The sequence below is a fragment of the Theropithecus gelada genome, chromosome 19 (assembly GCF_003255815.1).
Source record: "Theropithecus gelada isolate Dixy chromosome 19, Tgel_1.0, whole genome shotgun sequence".
Taxonomy (NCBI): Eukaryota; Metazoa; Chordata; class Mammalia; order Primates; family Cercopithecidae; genus Theropithecus; species Theropithecus gelada.
This window is the reverse complement of record NC_037687.1, coordinates 42,056,473-42,078,432: the sequence shown is the minus strand read 5'-3', so window position 1 is coordinate 42,078,432 and position 21,960 is coordinate 42,056,473. Positions and strand designations below refer to the sequence as shown.

Sequence of the window (21,960 nt, the reverse complement as noted above, 5' to 3'; positions counted from 1 at the left end):
GTGGGGCAGGGAGGTGTTGCCAGCCCACAGTTGGTCCTGCCTTCATTGACCATCATGACAGTGTGGTCTAGCCAGGTGGTCAGAAACAGGCTCTGGGACCAGGTTGCTGGGTTCACATCCTGGCTGTATATAGTACACTTTGTTTTTTTTTTTTAAAGAGAGAAACAGGGTTTTGCTATATTGCCCAGGCTGGTCTTGAACTTCTGAGCTCAAATAATCCTTCTATCTTAGCCTCTTAAGTAGCTGGGACTATAGGCAGGTACCACTGTGCCTGGCTTAGTATACTTTTGACTGACTGGGCAACCTCGCTAGTGGATCTCTTATGAATTCTGTGCCTCAGTTTCCTCATTTGTAACTTGGAAGTAGTAATAGGATCTTCTTGGATGATGGGGAGAGTGAAATGAGTCAGCGCATGTCTGCTAGCACAGAGCCGGCACATTGGGAGGGATTGTTATTAGTGAATGGCCATTACATGTAGGACAGCTCTAGGCCCTCTCAGATCTCATCTCCTGACTTAGTGCCCAGCCTCTGCCGGTGCCCAGAATGTGATGCTGAACAATACAGACAGTGCTTTCTCCGCCTGGAGACATTCGTTCATCCATGGAATATTCACTTAAATATAAACAAGCATACTACATATTCAAAGGCATAAACTCATAAAGTTCCAAACCAGGACAAGTGCAATTTCTCTGTCATTCCTCTGCTCACAGTTGTCTGAGGAAATGTCCTTAGAATAGTCCTCCATCTGTCCCCTCCGCCACTGCTCACCCCTCATGCACCCCGTGCCAGCTCCACGGGCCTCCTGGCTGCTCCTGAGATGCTCCACATCTGCTTCCGCCTCTGGAAGGCTCTTTCCCAGGTAGTCACACGGTCTGTGGTCTCATGTATTCACATCTCTGTCCCCTCGTCCAGGAGGCCTTCTCCGAGCTCTCCGTGTAAGGTGGCAGTCTCATCACTATGGCGTCGCCCCGCTAGGTTTCATCAAGGCTCCACTCCCTGACTTTGTGTTATGTATTTGTTACTGTCCTCCTCCCCTACTAGACTGTTTGCTCCCTGAGGACAGCCACTTTGTCTTGGAGAACCCTGGTTGTATTCCTGGTGCCTGGCACGTAGCAGGTGTTCAGTAAATACTTTTTTTTTCTTTTTTCTTTCTTTTTTTTTTTTTTTTGAGACAGAGTCTTGCTGGAGCAAGGCTGGAGTGCAGTGGCACAGTCACCCAGGCTGGAGTGCAGTGGCACAGTCACCCAGGCTGGAGTGCAGTGGCACAGTCTCGGCTCACTGTAACCTTCCTCTCCCAGGTTCAAGTGATTCTCCTGCCTCAGCCTCCCAAGTACCTGGGATGACAGGTGTCCACCGCCATGCCCGGCTAATTTTTTGTATTTTTAGTAGAGATAGGGTTTTGCCACGTTGGCCAGGCTGGTCTTGAACTCCTGGCCTCAAATGATCCACCCGCCTCGGCCTCCCAGAGTGCTGGGATTACACTCAACCATGTTCAGTAAATACTTGAAAGAGTGAGTATGTGATTGACAGCTGGGTATTGCAGCAGGAAGGCTTAAGTTGGCCAGAGACCTAACCTCTTCTTTTTCCTCCATGTAGATGCACAGTCTCTGACGTCGGCTCTCCTGGGACCATCCAAGAGTTCTAGTGTCTAGAAGGTACTAACGGTGAGTACGGTGTGGCTGCTGGTTTGCTTAGAACTTTACAGCTCATACACATAAGCATCTTTTTTTTTTTTTTAATTACAAAAAAAAAAGTATCAAGGGAAAAATGAAAGTTTGCTTCACTGTTCTTCCCGTCACCTGCAAGCCTAACATCTATCCCAGAGGTAATTACTGTCAGTCACTGGCTGGGTGCCCTGCCAGACCTTTTCCTGTACACAAACTTTCCTACGTGCACATATACACACTTATTTTGGTTCACTGTATAAGAAAAAGGAACCATGCTATGTGGTGCTTCTTGGCTTGCTTCCACCATCCCCAATAATAGTATGTTTTGAAGATCTTTGCTCATGAGCGTACCTCAGTGTATCATACATTTCATATACTTTTATTTTTTTCTTTACTTTTTCATTCAATTTTTAAACCTTACATAGAGTAAAACTCTCTCTTTGGTGTACAGTTCTTTGTTTTGTTTTGTTTTGTTTTGAGATGGAGTTTCGCTTTTGTTGCCCAGGCTGGATTGCAACGGTGCAATCTTGGCTCACTGCAACCTCTGCCTCCTGGGTTCAAGCGATTCTTCTGCCTCAGCCTCCCGAGTAGCTAGGACTACAGACATGTGCCACAATGCCTGGCTCATTTTGTATTTTTAGTAGAGATGGGGTTTCTCCATGTTGGTCAGGCTGGTTTCGAACTCCCAACCTCAGGTGATCCGCCTGCCTCAGCCTCGGTTTTTTTTGGGTTTTTTTTTGAGGTGGAGTCTCACCCTGTCACCCACACTGGAGTGCGGTAGCGCCATCTCAGCTCACTGCAGTCTCCGCCTCCCAGGTTCAAGTGATTCTCCCGCCTCAGCCTCTCGAATAGCTGGGATTACAGGTACCCGCCATCATACCTGACTGATTTTTGTATTTTTTGTAGAGGTGGGGTTTCACCATGTTAGCCAGGCTGGTCTTGAACTCCTGACCTCAGGTGATGCACCTGCCTCAGCCTCCCAAAATGCTGGGATTACAGGCGTGAGCCCCAGCGCCTGGCCGGTATACAGTTCTTTGAATGCAGACAGTTGTAGATAGTTGTGAAACTGCCACCATGATCAAGATTCAGAGCAGCCCCGCTGCCCCACGATGTGAATGTACTGGTTTCTCTGTTGGTAAAAAATATGAGCCAGGTGTGGTGGCTCACACCTGTAACCCCAGCACTTTGAGAGGATGGGGCTGGAGGATTGATTGAGCCCAGGCGCTCGAGACCAGCCTGGGCAACTTAATGAGACCCTGTCTCTACAAAAAATACAAAAATTAGCTGGGCGTGGTGGCGCACACTTGCAGTTCCAGCTACACCGGGGCTAAAGTGGAAGGGTCACCTGAACCAGTGGAGGTCAAGGCTGCTGCGAGACCCTGTCTCAAAAAAAACTAAAAATTAAAATAAATAAATACATACACACATGTATATGGCATGGGTAATGGGTATTTACACATATTTAAAATATATACATATGGCAAATACTTACCTGTGCTGTATAGGTTTCAAATATGTTATATTTAGGTTTTTGGGTTGGTTTGCTAGTGAACATTCTCTTTTGTTTCTGTGGGTGGGTTCTAAGCAGTGGCGTGGGACCCCAGCTGCATGTCAGTTTGCAGTGAAGCCTTCCAGGACGATCCCCAGCTTTGTTGGGAGGGGACATTGTCTGATCCTTGAAGAAACAAGAGACCATACCAGTGTGGGAAGTGGAAAGGGGAGGATTGTGGCCTTCAGAACCTGGATGCAGGTAGCTGTGTCAGCCGAGCTGCGGGAACTGAGTGGCTCTGGATGGAGTTTCTCTCTCCTGGACATTTAGTGGTTCCGTCACATTCCCTCATCCTGGCAGTCTTGCCTGGGTAACTGAAGCTGGTGTGTGGGACAGTCACTAGAGGCCAGATTTCTGTCAAAGGATGCTTCCTAGCACAATTCTTGATTACTTTTATTTTGAAGTGATTTGAGAATTATTAAAAAGTTGTGAAAATGATTACAGAGTCCACATGTCTACCCTACATCCAGCTTCCCCTATGTTACCATCTTATACAACTGTAACACAGTGATCAAAACCAGGAAATTCACATAGCCCAGTACGATTAACTCAATGACAGACATTAATCACATTTCACCAGTTTTTCCACTGATGTCCTTTTTTCTTCCAAGAGTCTATTCTTGATCCCACACTGCATTTGATTTTCATGTCTCCTTAACCTCCTCCGATTTGGAACAATTCCTCCATCTTTCCTAGCCTTTCCTGACCTGGACACTTTGGAAGAGGACTGCTCTGCTATTTTGTTGTGTGCTTCAACTTGGGTTTTTCTGATGTTTTCTCATGACCTCATTGAGGTTATTCGTTATTTAGAACGATGTCACACAGGCAGCATGCCCTCCTCAGTGCGTCTTTGTGGGGGTCTATGATATTGGTGCGTCGTATTTCTGGTAATGTTCACCTAGATCACTTGGTTAAGCTGCTGTGTGTCAGATTTCTCCACACTAAAGTTACACTTTTCCCTTTGTAATTAATAGCTATCTTGGGGCACTCCAGGCCAGGAGTTTGAAACCAGCTAGCTCTAAAAAAATAAAATAAAAACAAATTAGCCAGGTGTGGTGGTGCACACCTGTAGTCCCAGTTAGGAGGTTGAGGCAGGAGGATCCCTTGAGCCCAGGAGGCAGAGAATGCCGTGAGCTGAGATGGTGCCACTGTACTCAGCCTGGGTATCAAGACCTGGTAGCAAGACCTGGGTAGCAAGAGCAAGACCCTGTCTCTTTAAAAAAACAAAACAAAACAAAACAAAAAAAATGCTACCTTTGGGGAGAAACTTTGAGGCTATGCTAATATCCCACATCCCGTTTTTCCTCAAACTTCCTCCCACTAATTTTAGCATCCACTGGTGGCCAAGGTCTTGTCTACAGCAGTTATTGCTGTGCTGTTTCCCTGATGGCAGTTTTTGTGTGCCTCTCATTCCATCTACATTTATTAATTGAAATTCTTCTGTAAGGAAGACCTGTCCCTTCTGCCTTACTTATTTCTTTATTTAGTTACTAATTTATATCCTATAGGCTATATTTGTTTTAATCTAGCACATTGCTTTTTAATGTGATAAAAGGCCCCAGATCCCAAGTAAATTCCGAGCATTGCCTCACACAGCAGGAAGACCGGCATTTTTCCTAGCTGGTAACCAGGGCCTTAGGGAACTTGGAAAGAACAAGAACAGGTTTCATTTGTTCATTCATTTTCCTTCACTCGGCAAATGTGCATTTGAGCACCTACGAGAAGCACTAGGGATTCAGGAATGAACAAAACAAACTCCTTACCTTAAGGGAACGGACATCCTACTGGAGAGTAACACTTAAGTAAACAGATAAAAAGTGAATATAGGGCTGGGCACGGTGGCTCACACCTGTAATCCCGTCACCTTCACGAGGCTGAGGTGGGCCGATCACTTGAGGTCAGGAGGTCGAGACCAGCCTGGCCAATATGGTGAAACCCCGTCTCTACTAAAAATACAAAAAAAAAAAATTAGCCAGCCATGGTGGCACACCACTGTAATCCCAGCTACTCAGGAGGCTGAGGTGGGAGGATCGCTTGAACCCAGAGGCAGAGGTGGCAGTGAACCAAGGTTGTGCCACTGCAATCCAACCTAGGTGACAGAGTGAGACAGGGTCTCAAAAAAAAAGAAAAAGAAAAGGTGAATATAGGATAAGTTAGATGTATATAGTGTATATAGGATGTATATAGGAGTATATAGTGATGAATAAAGCAGGGAAGGAGATTGGCCTCACAGGGCAATTTTTAGACAAGGTGACCAAGGAAGGCCTCTTTGAGGAGGCCCTGAATAGAGGAGGGAGTGAGGCGGTCCCCGGCCTGATTCATCCACAGCCAGCTGGGAGATTGCAGTCAAATCATCTCCCTTCTGAACAGTTTCTGTGAACAGGAAATATGTTCCCTCTCCAAGGGGCAGCCCTGCTCAGTGGGGGCCAGTCTTATCCCCGAGTATTGCCAGATCTGATGTTCCCCCCAATAGGAGAGGAAAGTGAAGAATTTTTTGCCAGTCCATTAAACCCAAATTATGCGACATCAGATAATGAATATGACTCTATTTTGTTTTCATTGTGTTTGTTTTTTAAGTTTCCTTTTCTTTGTAGCAAGAGATAGCAATTTTTCATTTTTAGTGGTGATAGAGATTCTTTTAAAATACATAAAGCTTGAACGTCACTTCAGGGCTGCGTGCAGTGGCTCACCCTATAATCCCAGCTCTTCGGGAGGTCAAGGCAGGAGAATCGCTTGAGGCCAGGAGTTTAAGACCAGCCTGGGCAGCAGAGTGAGACTCCATCTCTACAAAAAATGTTCAAAGTAGCCAGGCGTGGTGGCATGCACCTGTAGTCCCAGGTACTCGGACAGCTATGGCAGGAGGATCACTTGCGCCCAGGAGGTTGAGGCCACGCTACTGTACTCCAGCCCCGGGCAATAGAGCAAGAGAGATGTGTGTGTGTGTGTGTAAATAATTGTACAGATGGGGAGCAGATACAGCTGAAAAGGAAGGGTGGAACACAGCGACTGGGCTTGGTAAGCACTGTATGGCTCAGCCACCCACTGTTTTTCCTCTGGGTCAGGGGTTCTCAGCAGTGGGCCTGAGCTGAAATTGGCAAACAATTACCATGGGTGTGTGCCTTGAGCCATTTGCATCATGGCGTGTGCATCGGCCAGGAATGTCTTCAAGTTTCAGGAACAGAAACCCCCACTCACCACAGCTTGATTGAATGAGGGCTGATTTCTTGCCCACTACAAGCACACCTGGAGGTGCTTGGCTGCCAGTGTTAGTTTGGTGGCTGGGCAGTGTCAGGGCAGAGCCGCTTTGATTCTCTTGGCCTTTCCCCTCATGGACATAGTTGCTGCTGCCATGTCGCGTAGCCTCCCCTAGCTCCAAGGAAGGTGGCAAATGTTATTTAACTTTTCAGCCTTTCCTGAGGAGGAAGGCAGAGAAAAAATGAATTGAGTGTATCTGTTGGGGTAGCCAGCCAGTACTGCCTGGCTCCATGGGGAAGGAAAAGCAGTAATAATGAACATTAATGGGTGCTGACTCTGTGCCAAGCCCTGCCGTAAGCGCCTCACGTGCATGATCTCATTCAGTTCTTGCAACTACACTAAGACGTCACTGCTATGATATCCCCATGGTAATGATGAGGAAACTGAGGCACGGAATGGTGAAGCTGCCTGCCAAGTAGAGGAGCCGGGGCAGGGGGGCATGCAGCCTGGGTCCAGGGCCCCCGTTCTTAGCCAGTACACTTTGTTGCCTCATAAGAGGTCCGGGGTGGGGTGGGGTGGGGTGGAGGGGCCCAGGCTGCTCACTGTCTGGCCTGGGTTTAAATTCTTGCAGCAAGGCGGAGCCCAGCAGCATGTTTTGCTTTGGGGAAGTTGTGATCATTAAAAAACTGTCTTGTGAATCGCATCCGCCCCTGTGTAACTAACTACTTCCCACATGTTCAGGTCCAGTCCTTGGGAGCAGCACCCGCTGCACGTCTTATTCCTGGCAGCCGTGCGGGGACTTATAAGCGGCTGAGAGAACCCCTCTCGGCCTCCCTTTTTCCAAACAAACTATACCTGTGCTTTTAGTTATTCTTCCCAGGATGAGGCTTCTAGCCTGTTCTTTCTCTGGAGGTCTGCTGGTTGATTGCCCACACATTTGTTATGTGCCTCCTCTGTGCCCGTCCCTGTAGAGTAGTGGGGATGCAGTGGTGGCTGGGCCAGCCTCACGGCTGGGTGGCTCTGCCCTCATGGGGCTCCCCGTCCGGTGAGGGAGCAGGCCCTCAGACCCCCGAGTGGTCAGGTCTGTGATGGAGGAAGCCCAGGAGAGTGGGAACCCAGCAGAGGTGCCCAACCCAGCCTAGGGGTCAAAGAGGGCTCCTGGAAGCAGCTTTTGGGCTTTGGAGGTGGAATAGAGATTCATCAAGGAGCAGTTTCTACCATCTTCTCCACTTGCCTTTCTTCAGTGAAACTCTCACGACAGCTCTCCTTTCTGAACTTCTGTTCCCCTCCTCAGTAAAATGAAAGGTTCAGACTTGGGTCTCCATCCATCCTTCCAACCAACCATCACTGACTGGGATCTCCATCCATCCTTCCAACCAACCATCATTGGCTGGACACCTCCCATGTTCCTGCTCCTCTCCTGGGCACGAGACTTATTCCGATATACAGTATGTTGGGAAGTTCTGCAGGTAAACAACCCAGAGTGATAAGAGTTCTAATAGGGGAAGCCATGGGGCTGTGGGAAGCCTGAGGAGGCACCTAATGGTGACTTGGAGTTTGGGGACAAGCTTCTCCAGGGAAATGAAACAAAAATGGGTTGACATGGTGGCCAAGAGCACAGGTTCCCAGAGTCCAGCTGACCTGGGGTCTAGTCATAGCTGAGCCCCTAACTAGCCCTAAATGGGCAGCTTAATTCTGGGAGCTTCCATTTTCTCCCAAGGTGGTTGTAAGGATTAAGATGGGATTATGAATTACAAGTACCTAGGACAGTACCTCACACAAGAAGTCACATAATAGATGATAATGAGATGATGATGATGAGATGATGGTGGCGGCGGTGGTGGAGGTGGTGATGATGATAATGAGGAGGTGGAGGATGGTGGCATCTTGCATTCATTAGCGCGTACTGCACGTTGGAGGTTAGGTGGCTTAGTAACAGCCTGTAAGATAATAAGCGTGAGCTGCTGCTGTTGTGATTATTCATTCACCAGACATGTGAGGGGTCGCCCTGCCCCCCGCCCTGAGCTGGCACAGGGCTAGCTATAGCAGGACTGTGTTTTGGGAGCAGGGCTCATACAGCGGAAGCCTGGGCCAGGAATTTCATGGAACAAGTTGGGAGTTTCTTTGGTGTGTGTTGGAAACCCATGGCTCCTGGCCTCCTGGTCCCCTTTCTTGTTCATTCCTCAGACTTTTCAGCACTGGCCTCAAGAGTGTAGGCTGCCCTTGACCTCTGTGGCCAGCATGCATGGATGCTCTGCTCAGCCCATCAGCCAAGCCCCAAATTAGACCTGACAGTGTGATTTATTCTCTAGGATGGAGCCAGGAGGGCACAGCCCCAGTGGGTGATTCGGAGGGAAGGTTGTCAGCCCGAATTAGCCCAGACTTTTCATGCAGCCTTGCTGGTTCAGCTTCCTCTGTCTAAGAGGGTTTTCCAGGGTGTTGCTGGCTTCAGCACTGCCTCCTCCCCCGTCCCCAGGGACGGACACTTGGCTGTGATCCCTGAGGAGCGTGTGTGCTGAGGGCTGCCCAGGCAGGCCCTGTCTGAAGGCAGTGGAGGCTCTGGGTCGTTTAATCTGCCCCGTCAGGAGCCCAGAGTGGCGGCTCCCTGTGGAGTGCTTGGCCCATTCCCCGCTTCCTGTTCTTTCACTGAGTTCCATGTGGGGTGGCTGGAGGCCGTTTCCCTGCTCCACACCTTCCGGTCGGTGATCACAGCGTCTCTGCTTTCTAGCTGCCTTCATTCATTCACAAGAATGCCTCTGATGGGCGAGTTTCTGCTGCAGTAACAGATTAACCCTGAAATCCTAGAAGTTGGACACAACAGATGTCCATTTCTTACTCGTGACATGGGCAGGTCAGGTGGGAGGGCTTAACCTTGGACCTCAGGGACCCAGGCTGACAGGAGCACCCCTGCTCCCCCTCCCGGCCTGGCCCCGTTTTGAAGCTTCACAGGCTGCAGAGACACGACGGCAGGAGAAGGGGACAGAGAGTTGCACCGCAGCACTTAGATGCCGAGGCCCAGAAGCCACATGTTCACTTCCACCTGTACCCAGAACTGTCACACGGTTCTGCCTAACTGCAAGGGGCTAGAAATATGATACTCAGTGAGCAGTAACTCTCACAGCCACGGTGGACAGGTGGGGTGTTTATGCAGCACCTACTGTGTGCCAGGCCTTCTCAGGGCTCTAGAAATGGAGAGGTGTCCCCCGCCTTCCTGGAGCTCATAGTTTAGTGGTGGAAACCGAATTGAAGTAATTACAGCAACAGCTGTGTGATTATGTCTGCACTAAGTGCTCTGGCGGAGGAGCCCAGAGGGCCGTGACAGCATATCTGAGAGCCCGGACGTGTCTGGAGAGGTCAGGGAATGTCTGTCATAAGGACTGACGTTTGGGAGGAGGCCCGAAGGATAAGTAGACCTTCCCCCAGTGGGGGCGAGGAATGGGGAGAGAGTCCCTGGTAGAGGGAAACACATCAGCGGAGCTGCGGACGTGGGAAGGAGCTTGACTCTGCGAAGGAACTGGAAGAAGACCTGTGTAACTGCAGGGTCAAGAGCTGGGAGAGGTAGGTGGGGGCAGATGGTGCCGGGTCTGGCTGGCGGTGAGGAGGAGGCTGGGACTTGGAACACCTGCCTTTTGGAGCCGTTGAAAGAATTAAATGAGCTCAGTCATTCTCTTAACAAATGCTGAGTTCCCACTCTTTGGCAGCGGGTGTTCCAGCAGCGAACAAGACGACAAATATCCCTATTCTCAGAGCCGGCATTCGAGGCGGGGGACACAGACAATGAACCAGGCAGATACATAGGATAATTTTTACCTGGTGTAAAAAACTACTGACCAGTAAATAGAGTAAAATGATAAAGAGCGTATGGATTGGAGGCTTTTGGCTCCAGGTAACGGCAACCCCCATTGACTGAGACTTAAGCAGTCAGGCCCCCCACCTCCAAGTCTGAGGGTTCTTTGGACCCTGTGAGCTGGTGACACAGCAGCTCGACAATAGCATGGAGGACTGTCCGTCACGGTGCCTTCATCTTAAAGCAGGCCCCTTCCATGGTCAGAGGATGGCAGGTGGGGATGCCCTGGGCAGTATCAGGGCAGGTAGTGGGAGATTTTTCAAACTCTGCATGTCCCAAGGATCTGCCACTAGCATGCCTTGGTGACAGTGAATTCTAGAAGCCAGTGTGAGAGTAAGGAGGAGGCTGTTGCTCTAGTCTAGGTGGGAGAAGCTGGAGGATGGGACCAGGGTAAGGAGTGTGGAGGGAGAGGAGGGGGCAGGTTCTGGGTACGGTTTAGGGCTTACTAAAGGCATGGCTGCTGGAAAGGAGCACAGAGCAGACACACACACAGATGTCCACTGTGTACTGTATCGTCCTCATGTAAAAGTCACGTGCAGGCTGAACGCGGTGGCTCACACCTGTAATCCCAGCACTTTTGGAGGCTGAGGCGGGCAGATCACCTGTCAGGAGTTCGAGACTAGCCTGGCCAACATGGTGAAACCCCATCTCTACTAAAAATACAAAAATTAGCCAGGCGTGGTGGTGGGTGCCTATAATCCCAGCTACTCAGGAGGCTGAGGCAGGGAGAATTGCTTGAACTCAGGAGGCAGAGGTTGCAGTAAGCCAAGTCATGTCACTGCACGGTAGCCTGGGCGACAGCAATACTCCATCTCAAAAAAAAAAAAGAAAGAAAAAAAAAGTCATGTGCATGTTACAGAGTCTGAGAAATCCTACAGGAAAGAAACGCGCTTCTTTGTGGAACACTTTTGTTTTTGAAAGACACCTAGGAACATCTTGTACAGTATAATTTGGAAAATGTTTAATAATGATTCCCATCCTTGCTGTATGTTAGAATTATGTTAGCAACTTTAAGAAATCCCAAGGCCTGGGTCTCACCCTGGACCAATTCAGTTAGAATTACTGAGTGACATTATAAAGCTGTATTATTTGTTTGCATTTCTTTAATTTTTTAATTTTTATTTTTTGGAGACACAGTCTCACTTCGTCACCCAGGCTGGAGTGCAGTGGCACAATCTTGGCTCAGTGCAACCTCCGCCTCCCAGGTTCAAGCAATTCTCTTTTTTTTTTTTTTTTTTTTTGAGACGGAGTCTCACTCTGCCGCCCAGGCTGGAGTGCAGTGGCGCGATCTCGGCTCACTGCAAGCTCCGCCTCCCCCGTTCTCGCCATTCTCCTGCCTCAGCCTCCTGAGTAGCGCCCGGCTAATTTTTTTGTATTTTTAGTAGAGGCGGGGTTTCACTGTGGTCTCGATCTCCTGACCTTGTGATCCGCCCGCCTCGGCCTCCCAAAGTGCTGGGATTACAAGCGTGAGCCACCGCAATTCTCATGCCTCAGCCTCCCGAGTAGCTGTGACCACAGGCGTGCACCACCACGCCTGGCTAAGTTTTTGTATTTTAGTAGAGACGAGGTTTCACCATGTTGTCCAGGGTGGTCTTGAACTCCTGAACTCAGACAATCCACCTGCCTGGGCCTCTCAAAGTGCTAGGATTACAGGCGTGAGCCACCTCGCCCAGCTTGCGTTTCTGATTATCAAAGTAATACTTGTTTGTTGTTTAAAAAAAGAAATCAAAGGACCCATAATGCCCCAAGATAATCTTTTACGAGCTGGTGTATGTCTTCCAGATTTTTTTCAATGCTTATACCTAAAAAATACCATATGTGCCCCATAACAAAGTGGTTCAATAGCTTTCCAAAGAGATGAAAAAAAGTTTGCGGTTGGTGGGGAGGGCGTAGTGGCTCATGCCTGTAATCCCAGCACTTTGGGAAGCCGATGCGGGTGGATCACACGAGGCCAGGACTTCGAGACCAGCCTGGCCAACATGGTGAAACCCCATCTCTACTAAAACTACAAAAATTAGCCTGGCGTGGTGGTACATGCCTGTAATCCCAGCTACTCCGGAGGCCGAGGAAGGAGAATCACTTGAACCTGGAAGGCGGAGATTGCAGTGAGCCGAGATCGCGCCAGTCTACTCCAGCCTGGGTGACAGAGCAAGACTCCATCTTAAAAAAAAAAAAAAAGTTTGGGGGCCTACCTGAAATGTTAGGGATTTGGACAACGTAATCAGCTGCCTTTCTGTATTTTCTAATTGCTTAATTTTGTGACATGTTTGGAATCCAGATATCAAAAATGTTGAATTCAGCAAGGTGCAATGGCTCACGCCTGTAGTCCTGTCCCTTTGGGAGGCATAGGAGGGAGGATGACTTGAGGCCAGGAGTTCGAGACCAGCCAGGGCAACATAGCAAAACTCCATCTCTACAAAGAAAAAAACAGCCAAGTGTGGTGGTGCTTGCCTGTGGTCCCAGCTACTCGGGAGGCTGAGGTGGGAGGATCACTTGAGCCCAGGAGTTGGAGTCTGCAGTGAGTCATAACTGTAACACTGCACTGCAGCCTGGGCGGCATAGGGAGACCCTGTCTCAAAGGAAAAAGAGAAAATTGGACTCAAAATGTTCCGTATATCCTCTCACATGTCATAAAACAGCGTTAGTCATACTTTTCCCAGGCATCCTTATTACAAGAGTCACTTTTTGAGTCATCTACACATATTTCCAGAGTACACTGTCTCCACGTCTATCTGAAGCATTTGTGATGTGGCACCCCTTGAATTTGTGTATATTGCCACTGGAAACTGTATCCCAGCACTCAAGAAGCCATTCCTCTACCATTAGACAGTTTTTGTTTTTTTTTTTAAACGCCTCTTTTAGGAATTGGTGATCTCTACAGCCACTCACTGTTAGGTTTGTTTAAAAAAACCAACTCAGATGTTTAAGGACAGTTACTGAACATGGGTAAGTGGCTGAGTAAATGTGAACATATAAAAGTGGTTATATAATCGCCTGTTTGTGAGTCAATCAGACTCATCATTCCAGTGTGAATAAGAAATGACAACTTAGGAAAATTTCTCCATGTACTTTCTTCCCCCACAGTGGCACTTTGCTTTAAGACAGTTTTCAGAGCTATATTACACATCCTTTTTATAAAAAATTCGAAATTCTAGTTTAAATGCCCCATTCAAGACTTTCACCTGAAGTATTTTGTTTAAATTGGTTAAACATGGCTTAAAATTATTTGTCCCTATCTTGCTTTTCTTTTTTTCTTTTTTTCTTTTTTTTTTTTTCTTTTTTGAGACGGAGTCTTGCTCTGTCGCCCAGACTGGAGTGCAGTGGCCGGATCTCAGCTCACTGCAAGCTCCGCCTCCTGGGTTTACGCCATTCTCCTGCCTCAGCCTCCCGAGTAGCTGGGACTACAGACACCCGCCACCTCGCCCGGCTAGTTTTTTGTATTTTTTAGTAGAGATGGGGTTTCACCATGTTAGCCAGGATGGTCTCGATCTCCTGACTTCGTGATCCACCCGTCTCGGCCTCCCAAAGTGCTGGGATTACAGGCTTGAGCCACCGCGCCCGGCCCTCCTATCTTGCTTTTCAAAGGAATCTTTATTTATTTTATTATTATTATTCCTTTTTTTTTTTTTTTTTTTTTTTTTGAGATGGAGGCTCACTCTGTCACCCAGGCTAGAGTGCAGTGCCTCGATTTCGGCTCACTGCAACCTCTGTCTCCAAAGTTCAAGCAATTCTGCCTCAGCCTCCTCAGTAGCTGGGATTACAGGCACCCACCAACACGCCGAGCTAATTTTTATTTTTATTTATTTATTTATTTATTTTTGAGATGGAGTCTCGCTCTGTCACCCAGGCTGGAGTGCAATGGCGCGACCTCAGCTCACTGCAACCTCCGCCTCCTGGCTTCAAGCAATTCTCCTGCCTCAGCCTCCTGAGTAGCTGGGATTACAGGCGTGTGCTACCATGCCTGGCTAATTTTTGTATTTTTAGTAGAGACATAGTTTCACCATGTCGGCCAGGCTGATCTTGAACTCTTGACCTCGTGATCCACCCAACCTCAGCCTCCCAAAGTGCTGAGATTACAGGCGTGAGCCACCACACCAGGCCCCAGCTAATTTTTGTGTTTTTTGTTTGTTTGCTTTTAGTAGAGACCGAGTTTTGCTGTGTTGGCCAGGCTGGTCTCAAACTCCTAACCTCAAGTGAACCACCTGCCTCAGCCTCCAAAGTAGCTGGGACCACAGGCACAAGCCACCACACCCAGCTAAGTTTTAAATTTTTTATAGAGACAGGTCTCACTATGTTGCCCAGGCTGGTCTCAAACTCTAGTCTCAAGTGATCCTCCTGTTTCAGCCTCCCAAAGTGCTGGGATTACAGGTGTGAGCCACCACACCTGGCACTTTGCTAATTTCTTACTTGGTTATTTTTTTCCGATATTGAGTTGTAAGAGTTCTTCATAAATTTTGGATATTAACCCTTTGTCAGATATGTGGTTTGCAAATATTGTTTCCTAGTCCATAGGTTGACTTTTCATTTTGTTAATTGCTTCCTTTGCTGTGCAGAAGCTTTTTAGTTGGATGTAGTCCTGTTTATTTATTTTTGCTTTTGTAGCCTGAGCTTTTGGTGTGATGTTCAAAAAATCATTGCCAAAGCCAGTGTTGAGGAGCTTTCCCCCATGTTCTTTTCTGGGAGTTTTATGGTTTCAAATCTTACATTTAGGTCTTTTATCCACTTTGAGTTTATTTTTGTGTATGTTATAAAATTTCATTATTTGAAGGGCTCAGTTTCATTCTTATTGACCACTTATGTTTGGATTTATTTCTGGGCTCTCTATTCTCTTCTGTTTTTACGTCAGCACCATACTCTTTTGATTACTATAGCTTTGTAATATAATTTTAAATCAGGAAATGTGATGCCTTCAGCTTTTTATTTCTCAGTGTTGCTTTGGCTAGTTGGGGTTTTTTTGTGGCTACATATAAATTTTAGGATTGCTTAAAGAGCATGTTTACAGAGACTTATCACACTTGGAATTGTGGGATCAAGCCCTTGGGAATACTTACCAAGTCTCCTATAATGTATGCCTCCCTTTCTATTATTTTCCAAACTAGCATCATTTAAGTTTTTGAAAGCTAATATGTCTTTCCCAAAGAGCACTTGTTCCAAAATAAAATAAGGTGAAAGACCCTGAAATATAGCTACTTTTTTTAAGGATAATATTTTGGGTATATCTTGCTTTATCTTTGGTTACATCTTGTATCCAAAATAAATGAAGTTAACCACTGACAAATAACTAGCTCATTAGTGTTTGACCTTTCTGCAGGAGCTGTAACTAGTTCTCTCACATCCCCAGCTTAATCTCACTCATTCATTCATTCATTCGACATTGATTTATTTCCTGTCAGCTGCCCTGAAAGCCAGTAGTAAAGATGGCCTTTGGAATGTATTGGAATCCCAGCCCTCCCCTTCTACCTCTATGACCATGGCCAAAGCACTTACCTTCCTGTGCCTCAGTTTCTCCATCTGTAAAACAGAGGAGATAATGCTGCCTACGTCATAATGTGGTTGTGGGCATTCAAGGATTTAAAACAGATCCATGGGCCAGGCACGGTGGCTCACACCTGTAATCCCAGCAGTTTGGGAGGCCGAGGTGGGCAGATCACTTGAGGTCAGGAGTTCCTGACCTCAAGTGATCAGGTTGGCCAATATGGTCATCAAGACCAGCCTGGCCAACATGGTGAAACCCCGTCTCTACTAAAAATACAAAAATTAGCCAGGCGTGGTGGTGCATACCTGTAATCCCAGCTACTGGGGAGGCTGAGGCAGGAGAATCCGGGAGGCGGAGGTTGCAGTGAGCTGAGATCACACCACTGCACTCCAGCCTGGCGACAGAACGAGACTTCATCTCAAAATAAATAAATATGTAGATAGATGGAAAGAGAGAGAAAGAAAAAAAGAGAAAAAGAGAGAGAAAGAAAGAAAAAAACAGATCCACGGTCCCAGGTGGAATATCATCCAAGCTGATGTCTTGTTATCACTGCAGAAATATCGATGTGAGAGACTACCACTGCTCGCTCAGAACCTTCTAGGGTTGCCTTTCTAAAATCTGAATTATTCAGAATTCCGAAACACATCAGGCCCAAGAGGTTTAGGAAGGGATCATTCCACCGTATATATAAAGAAAGCACTTAGCATAGCACCTGGCACATAGTAAATGCTGTGTCAGTGTTAAGCATTTACTGTTGCTACTATTACTATGTAAAGTGCATACCTCACCATCCCTAATCATCGTCATGGAAAAGCAAATGATAATCACAGTGAGATGCCGTGACACACCTGCCTCAGTAACTATGATAAAAAGAGGGCACAGAGGAGCTGAGGTCAGAGAGTTCCACAGGAGGCCTGCTAGGGACTGGGGCCTTTTCCTTAAATGGATAGAGGGAGGGTTCTGAGCAGAGGAAGGACATGATCTGACCCATAGATTAATAGAAGCCCTCTGGCTGTGTGTGGCAGCAGGAGCCGGAGCCAGGAAATTGGGGCAGAAGCTCCTGCTGTGGTCCATGGTCCTGCCTGTGGGGTTGTGAGGGAGGGGCGAGCCCATTTACATCTTGAAGGTGGAGCTGACAGTGAGTACTGATGGCCTGGATGTGGGGGTGAGAGAAACAGAGGGGGCTAGGATGACCCTGAGGTTTGGGCCTGGATACCAGGTGAGGAGTGAAGATGTTGCATTGAGGGACTCCAGGGTGGGGGTTTGCAGGGAGCGGCAAAAGGCCTTGTGAAGAATCAGAAATGCCGCTGTGAGTCTATTCAGTGCCAGGTGCCTGTCGGACAGCTGCGTGAGACGGCAAGGAGACGGTTGGATACACACACCTGAAGTTGAGAGAGGTCCAGGTGGGAGAAGGAAAAGTAGGGGTCCCCAGCACAGAGGTGTTGAAATCACCGGGAGAGCCGTGTGGATGGGGAGGAGCGAAGCTGTGCAGAGAGATGGTGAGGAATCAGCGAAGGAGGCTTGGGGGGGGAGCGCCAGTGAGGAGGGAGGAGACCCAGAGAGTATGGACTCCTGCCGTGAGGCAGGAGAGCGACGAGGGCCCGAGGTGATTGCTGTGTCCAGTGATGGGAGGCACAAAAAAGCCTGGCAGGAGCAGGTTCTAGAGAGATGGGGCTTTGTTGAGGCCTGTAGAGGTGTGACTACACGTGTTGTTTGTTGCTTTCTCTCTGTTCAGGGCACGCCCGGCACACAATAGCTGCACAATAAAAATGTGTTAAATTAATGTCTTCATGGATTGGGTGGAGATTAGAACCCAGAGGAGCCCTTGGAATTGGGGGTCGCCACTGTGGAGTATGACAGAAGTGTGTTCCGTGGACCTGGGCTCCTGTTCCCAGAGGATGATGGGGAAGGAGAATCGGAAACGTAACCCAGACATCTGGGTGCCCCCCCAGACCATTTACTGAGTGCCTGGTGCCACCGACAGGACTGACGTGGCGTCCCCATCTAGAGAATGAGAATAATAATAGTATTGACTCATGGAGCTGTTGTTGGGAATCAATGAGATAATGCTGTAAAACATCATCAGTGTTTGATAGACTTGAGCTGTTGTTACAAGTAAAATCCTACATTACCATTATTCTGGCTTCATGGCCCTCACCATCTAGTGGAGGAGATAGATATAAAATAATCAGGCCGGGCGCGGTGGCTCATGCCTGTAATCCCAGCATTTTGAGAAGCCAAGGTGGGCAGATCACTTGAGATCAGGAGTTCGAGACCAGCCTGGCCAACATGGTGAAACCCCATCTCTACAAAAAATACAAAAATTAGCCAGTGTGGTGGCCAGTGCCTGTAATCCCAGCTACTCAGGAGGCTGAGGCACCAGAATCACTTGAACCCGGGAGGCGGAGCTTGCAGTGAGCCAAGATCACGCCACCGTACTCCAGCCTGGGTGACAGAGTGAGACTCCGTCTCAAAAAAAAAAAAAAGAAAAGATATCAAATAATCAAAGAGCCACATAATTTAACTGTGGCAATGAAACTATAAAGAAAAAGTACACAGCCACTCGGGAGGCTAAGATGGGAGGATCGCTTGAGCCCAGGGGGTCGAGGCTGCAGTGAGCCATGATCACGCCACTGCACTCCAGCCTGGGTGACAGAGCGAGACCTTGTCTCAAAAAAAAAAGAAAGAAAAAGTGCAGAGGGCCTTGAGAGAGAATAACAGGCAGGAGGGTGGGGGTCTTATTCCAGGCTGGAATGGGCATGGGAGTGGCAGAGGGAGCTTTTCTGAAGAAGCGACCTGTGAGGCTAGACTGGGAGGATGAACAGGAATTTGCCTAGGGTGGGCTGGAGGCTGGGGCGTTTGGGCTGGGAGAATAGTCTGTGCGCAGGTCCTAGGGTGGGGAGGAGCTGGGTGTGTTGGAGGAGCAGAGTGCAGGGAGGAAAACTTGGGTCAGCTGGTCTGGTGAGCCACGGTAAGAGATTTGAACTTTCTTCCCAGAGGCCCTGGGAGCCACAGAAGGGTTTTCAGGGGAGAAGTGATAACAACTTCATTTAATTCTTTTTAAACTTCTGTGTGCACTTTCAAGGCTTGATGTCCTGATGCCCTTCCTCCCCCAGGACAGTTTGTACCACTCCAGGGTCAGGTCAGAGACTCCAGAGCCACCCCCACCACTGTGGCTCCTTGAAGCTTTGTGCTGTCATCTGGCCACTCAGTCAGCGGGGTTGAAAGGAGCTTTCTATAGAGGAGAAGGTGCCCTGGTTCTCAACTCATCAGCCCCTAGGAAAGAAGCAGCTTGCTGGTCCATCCCAGGCTGCTGGGAGGCCCGAGAAACAGGTCACAGCAGCCCCGCCTCCTCCTCCAGGCCTCCAGGCCCTTCCTCTCAGAAGGGACCCCCACCTGCTTCCGGCAAAGATGGCCTCATTTCCTCTCAGGCCCGGAGCTGCCAGCAGCCTGTCCCCCCTCCTCATTTCCCTACTTCTTTTGAGTGGCCAGATGACAGCACAAAACTTCAGGGAGCCTTGTGGGTCGGCGGCCGTGGGGTGGTGGTGGAGTCTATGACCTCATGCCAAGCAACGTGCTTCTCTCGGTTCCCTCTTCTGGGCCCTGCCCTGGAAAGAGACAGGGCAGCCAGGGAGGGGATTTCCAGATTACCTGTGTCTCCTGGGCATGGCACAGGAAATGACTCCTTCATGGGCTGAGAGTTTTGGGAGGCCCTGTGCCGCAGCCCCCCAGCAAGAGCCCACATGAATCTGCCATCTCACCCGCAACCTGGGGACTGGGCTGGATTTTCGGGGTGTGGAGGGGCCCAGGTCCCCCGAGCAGCTCTTCTGACCCCGCAACCCCGCATCTCCTGTGCCTGAGTGGCGTCTGTCAGTTGCTGGGTAAGTAGAGGGCTTTGCTGTCCCTTCTGCTGTACCCGCGGCTGCCTGCTCAGAGCAAGGTGGCTCTGACCCTGCAGAAGGGGGGCTCTTTGAGAGCACTTGGGGGTGTCGTATCTCAGAAAACCCACATGGCTTGTAGCTGTGGCTGCCTAGCAGCACCACCTGGGTGGCTGAGCAGCTCTTCCAGAGATCCTTCAATGGATGGGCTCCCCAGCCAGGTGTGGTCCCCACTGCTCAGTGTATTATGGATATTGACCCACTTAGTCCTCCCAAAAACCCTGTGAGGCGGGCACTATCCAGTTTTACTCATGAGGAAACTGAGGCACGGATAAGTCGGGTTGTTTGCCCGAGCCACACAGGCAGGAAGTGGCACAATCAGGATTCGAACCCAGAGCATCTGGCTTCATAATCACTCTGCCATACTTCCTGCCAGCCTGCTCCCCCCCGCCCCAACACACACACACATGCATGCACGCACGCACACACACACCTACACATTCCTCTATCATATCACCTGGTTTATTTTCTTCATGGCACGTATCACAGTGGATTTGTGGACTTGGGTATTGCCTGTCTATACCCTATAGTATAGCCTGGGAGCTCCTGTTTGACCATAGAAATTCTGTCTTGTGCATTGCCGTATCCCCAGCATCTAGAATGGGACCTGGCCCAAAAGAGCTGCTCAATAAATGTTTATTGAATGAATGAACCGAGATGGCCAGTGATACGATGTCTCACTGGGTAGGTTTGTGTTATTTTTCCCTCCTTCATCCTTGATCCCTCCTGCCACTCACTTTATAGTAGAGGCAGTCACAGGCGATCTGTGGGTAGAGAGATGATTGAACCCGGGCCGGGCTGACCCCAGAGTGCACACTCCTTTGCCCACCCCTGCCACACTGGTGCCTTTCCCTTGATGCCAGGTCTCCTCATGAGGGGCCTCAGACCATGTGTCATTTTAGAGACCCCAGCGGCAGTCCAGATCCTGAAGTCCGACCTTTGATTCAGGAACAGAGCAGCTGCAGGAGTGCCAGGCCGGGCTTTCTGGTCCTGTCTCTCATCCTCAACTCCAGTCAGCTGGGGATTAACCCCCTGCCGTCATCAGGAGAAATCCAACACGGGAAACTGGCAGCAGCTCCACTGTGGTAAAGGATGTGAGGGAAGCAGTGACCCACCGCAGAGGGTTCCCTGAGCTCTCGTGCACAGAGAATCGTGCATGTGCCTCGGGGTGGGCAGGGGACATGCAGTTTGGGTGAACATTTCCCATAGGCTGGGATGAATTGGCCCTTCCTGTTCATGCCTCTAATGCCCCATTTCCCTCCTACAGAGATGTTCTCTTGTTTAACAATCAAAAGATAGCAGGCTACTTTGTGCTTCTCAGTCAGGATGCTTTTTAGTTGCAAGTAACAACCCTGGCACCATCTGGCCAATGGTTAAGACAAGTGATGTGTTCTAGAAGCCCAGGGATGGATGGGCACCAGGTGGATAGGATCAGGAGCTCAAGCATGTCTGTCAGGGACTCAGGTTCTCAGCCTCCGAAGGCCTCTGTGTATGCCTCTTGGTTCCAGAATGGCTTCCAGTGCTAATCAGGGCCACTTGCCCTTGTCCATAGGCATCAGGAGAGAGAGAACACCCCCCACTGATGGTTATAAGTGGTTCCCCTCAGTCTACAGCTGGTCCAGCTGAGGTCACATGCCCCTCAACCAAGCCAGTCGGGTTCCTAGAGGAATGCCACATCCTGATCACTCTTGACTAACTGGATTCTGTTGTGTAGGAGCTGAAAAAAGCAGCAGCGGAAATTGAGTAGACAACCAAATGCCCACCAAGCTCGGTCCCTGACCAAGTCCCCTCCCTAAGTTAGCAAATCGTGTCACGCCCAACAGATTTTGTGGCATTTGAGAACAAAGAAGTGTGGTTTTCTTTTGAAGAAGTTTAATGACTTGTGTCCAGTTTCTGCCTCCTGCGTCATCCACCCTCAGTTAAAACCCAAAAATGGGGGCAAGCTGGGCATGGTGGCTCACGCCTGTAATCTCAGCACTTTTGGAGGCTGAGCGCGCAGATCACGAGGTTGAGAGATCGAGACCATCCTGGCCAACATGGTGAAACCACGTCTCTACTAAAAATACAAAAACTAGCCGGGCATGGTGGTGTGCGCCAATAGTCCCAGCTTTTGGGAGACTGAGGCAGGAGAATCGCTTGAACCCGGGAGGTGGAGGTTGCAGTGAGCTGAGATTGCACCACTGCACTCCAGCCTGGGCAACAGAGCAAGACTCCGTCTCAAAAAAAAAAAAAAAGCAAGCCGGGGGGTGGGGAAGATGGCAAGTGGAGTCTGGCTGCCAAAGACTACT

At 49.0% G+C, this 21,960-nt stretch overlaps 1 protein-coding gene across 2 annotated transcripts in view; it reads left to right on the top strand.

Moving 5' to 3' along the window:
- Positions 1-21,960, top strand: part of SIPA1L3 (signal induced proliferation associated 1 like 3) — a 308,788-nt gene that overhangs the window by 121,766 nt on the left and 165,062 nt on the right. For both annotated transcript variants that reach the window (XM_025368227.1, XM_025368228.1), the window contains exon 2: positions 1,597-1,664. The gene's annotated coding sequence lies outside the window, so the exon portion shown is untranslated. The remainder of the gene's footprint in view (positions 1-1,596; positions 1,665-21,960) is intronic.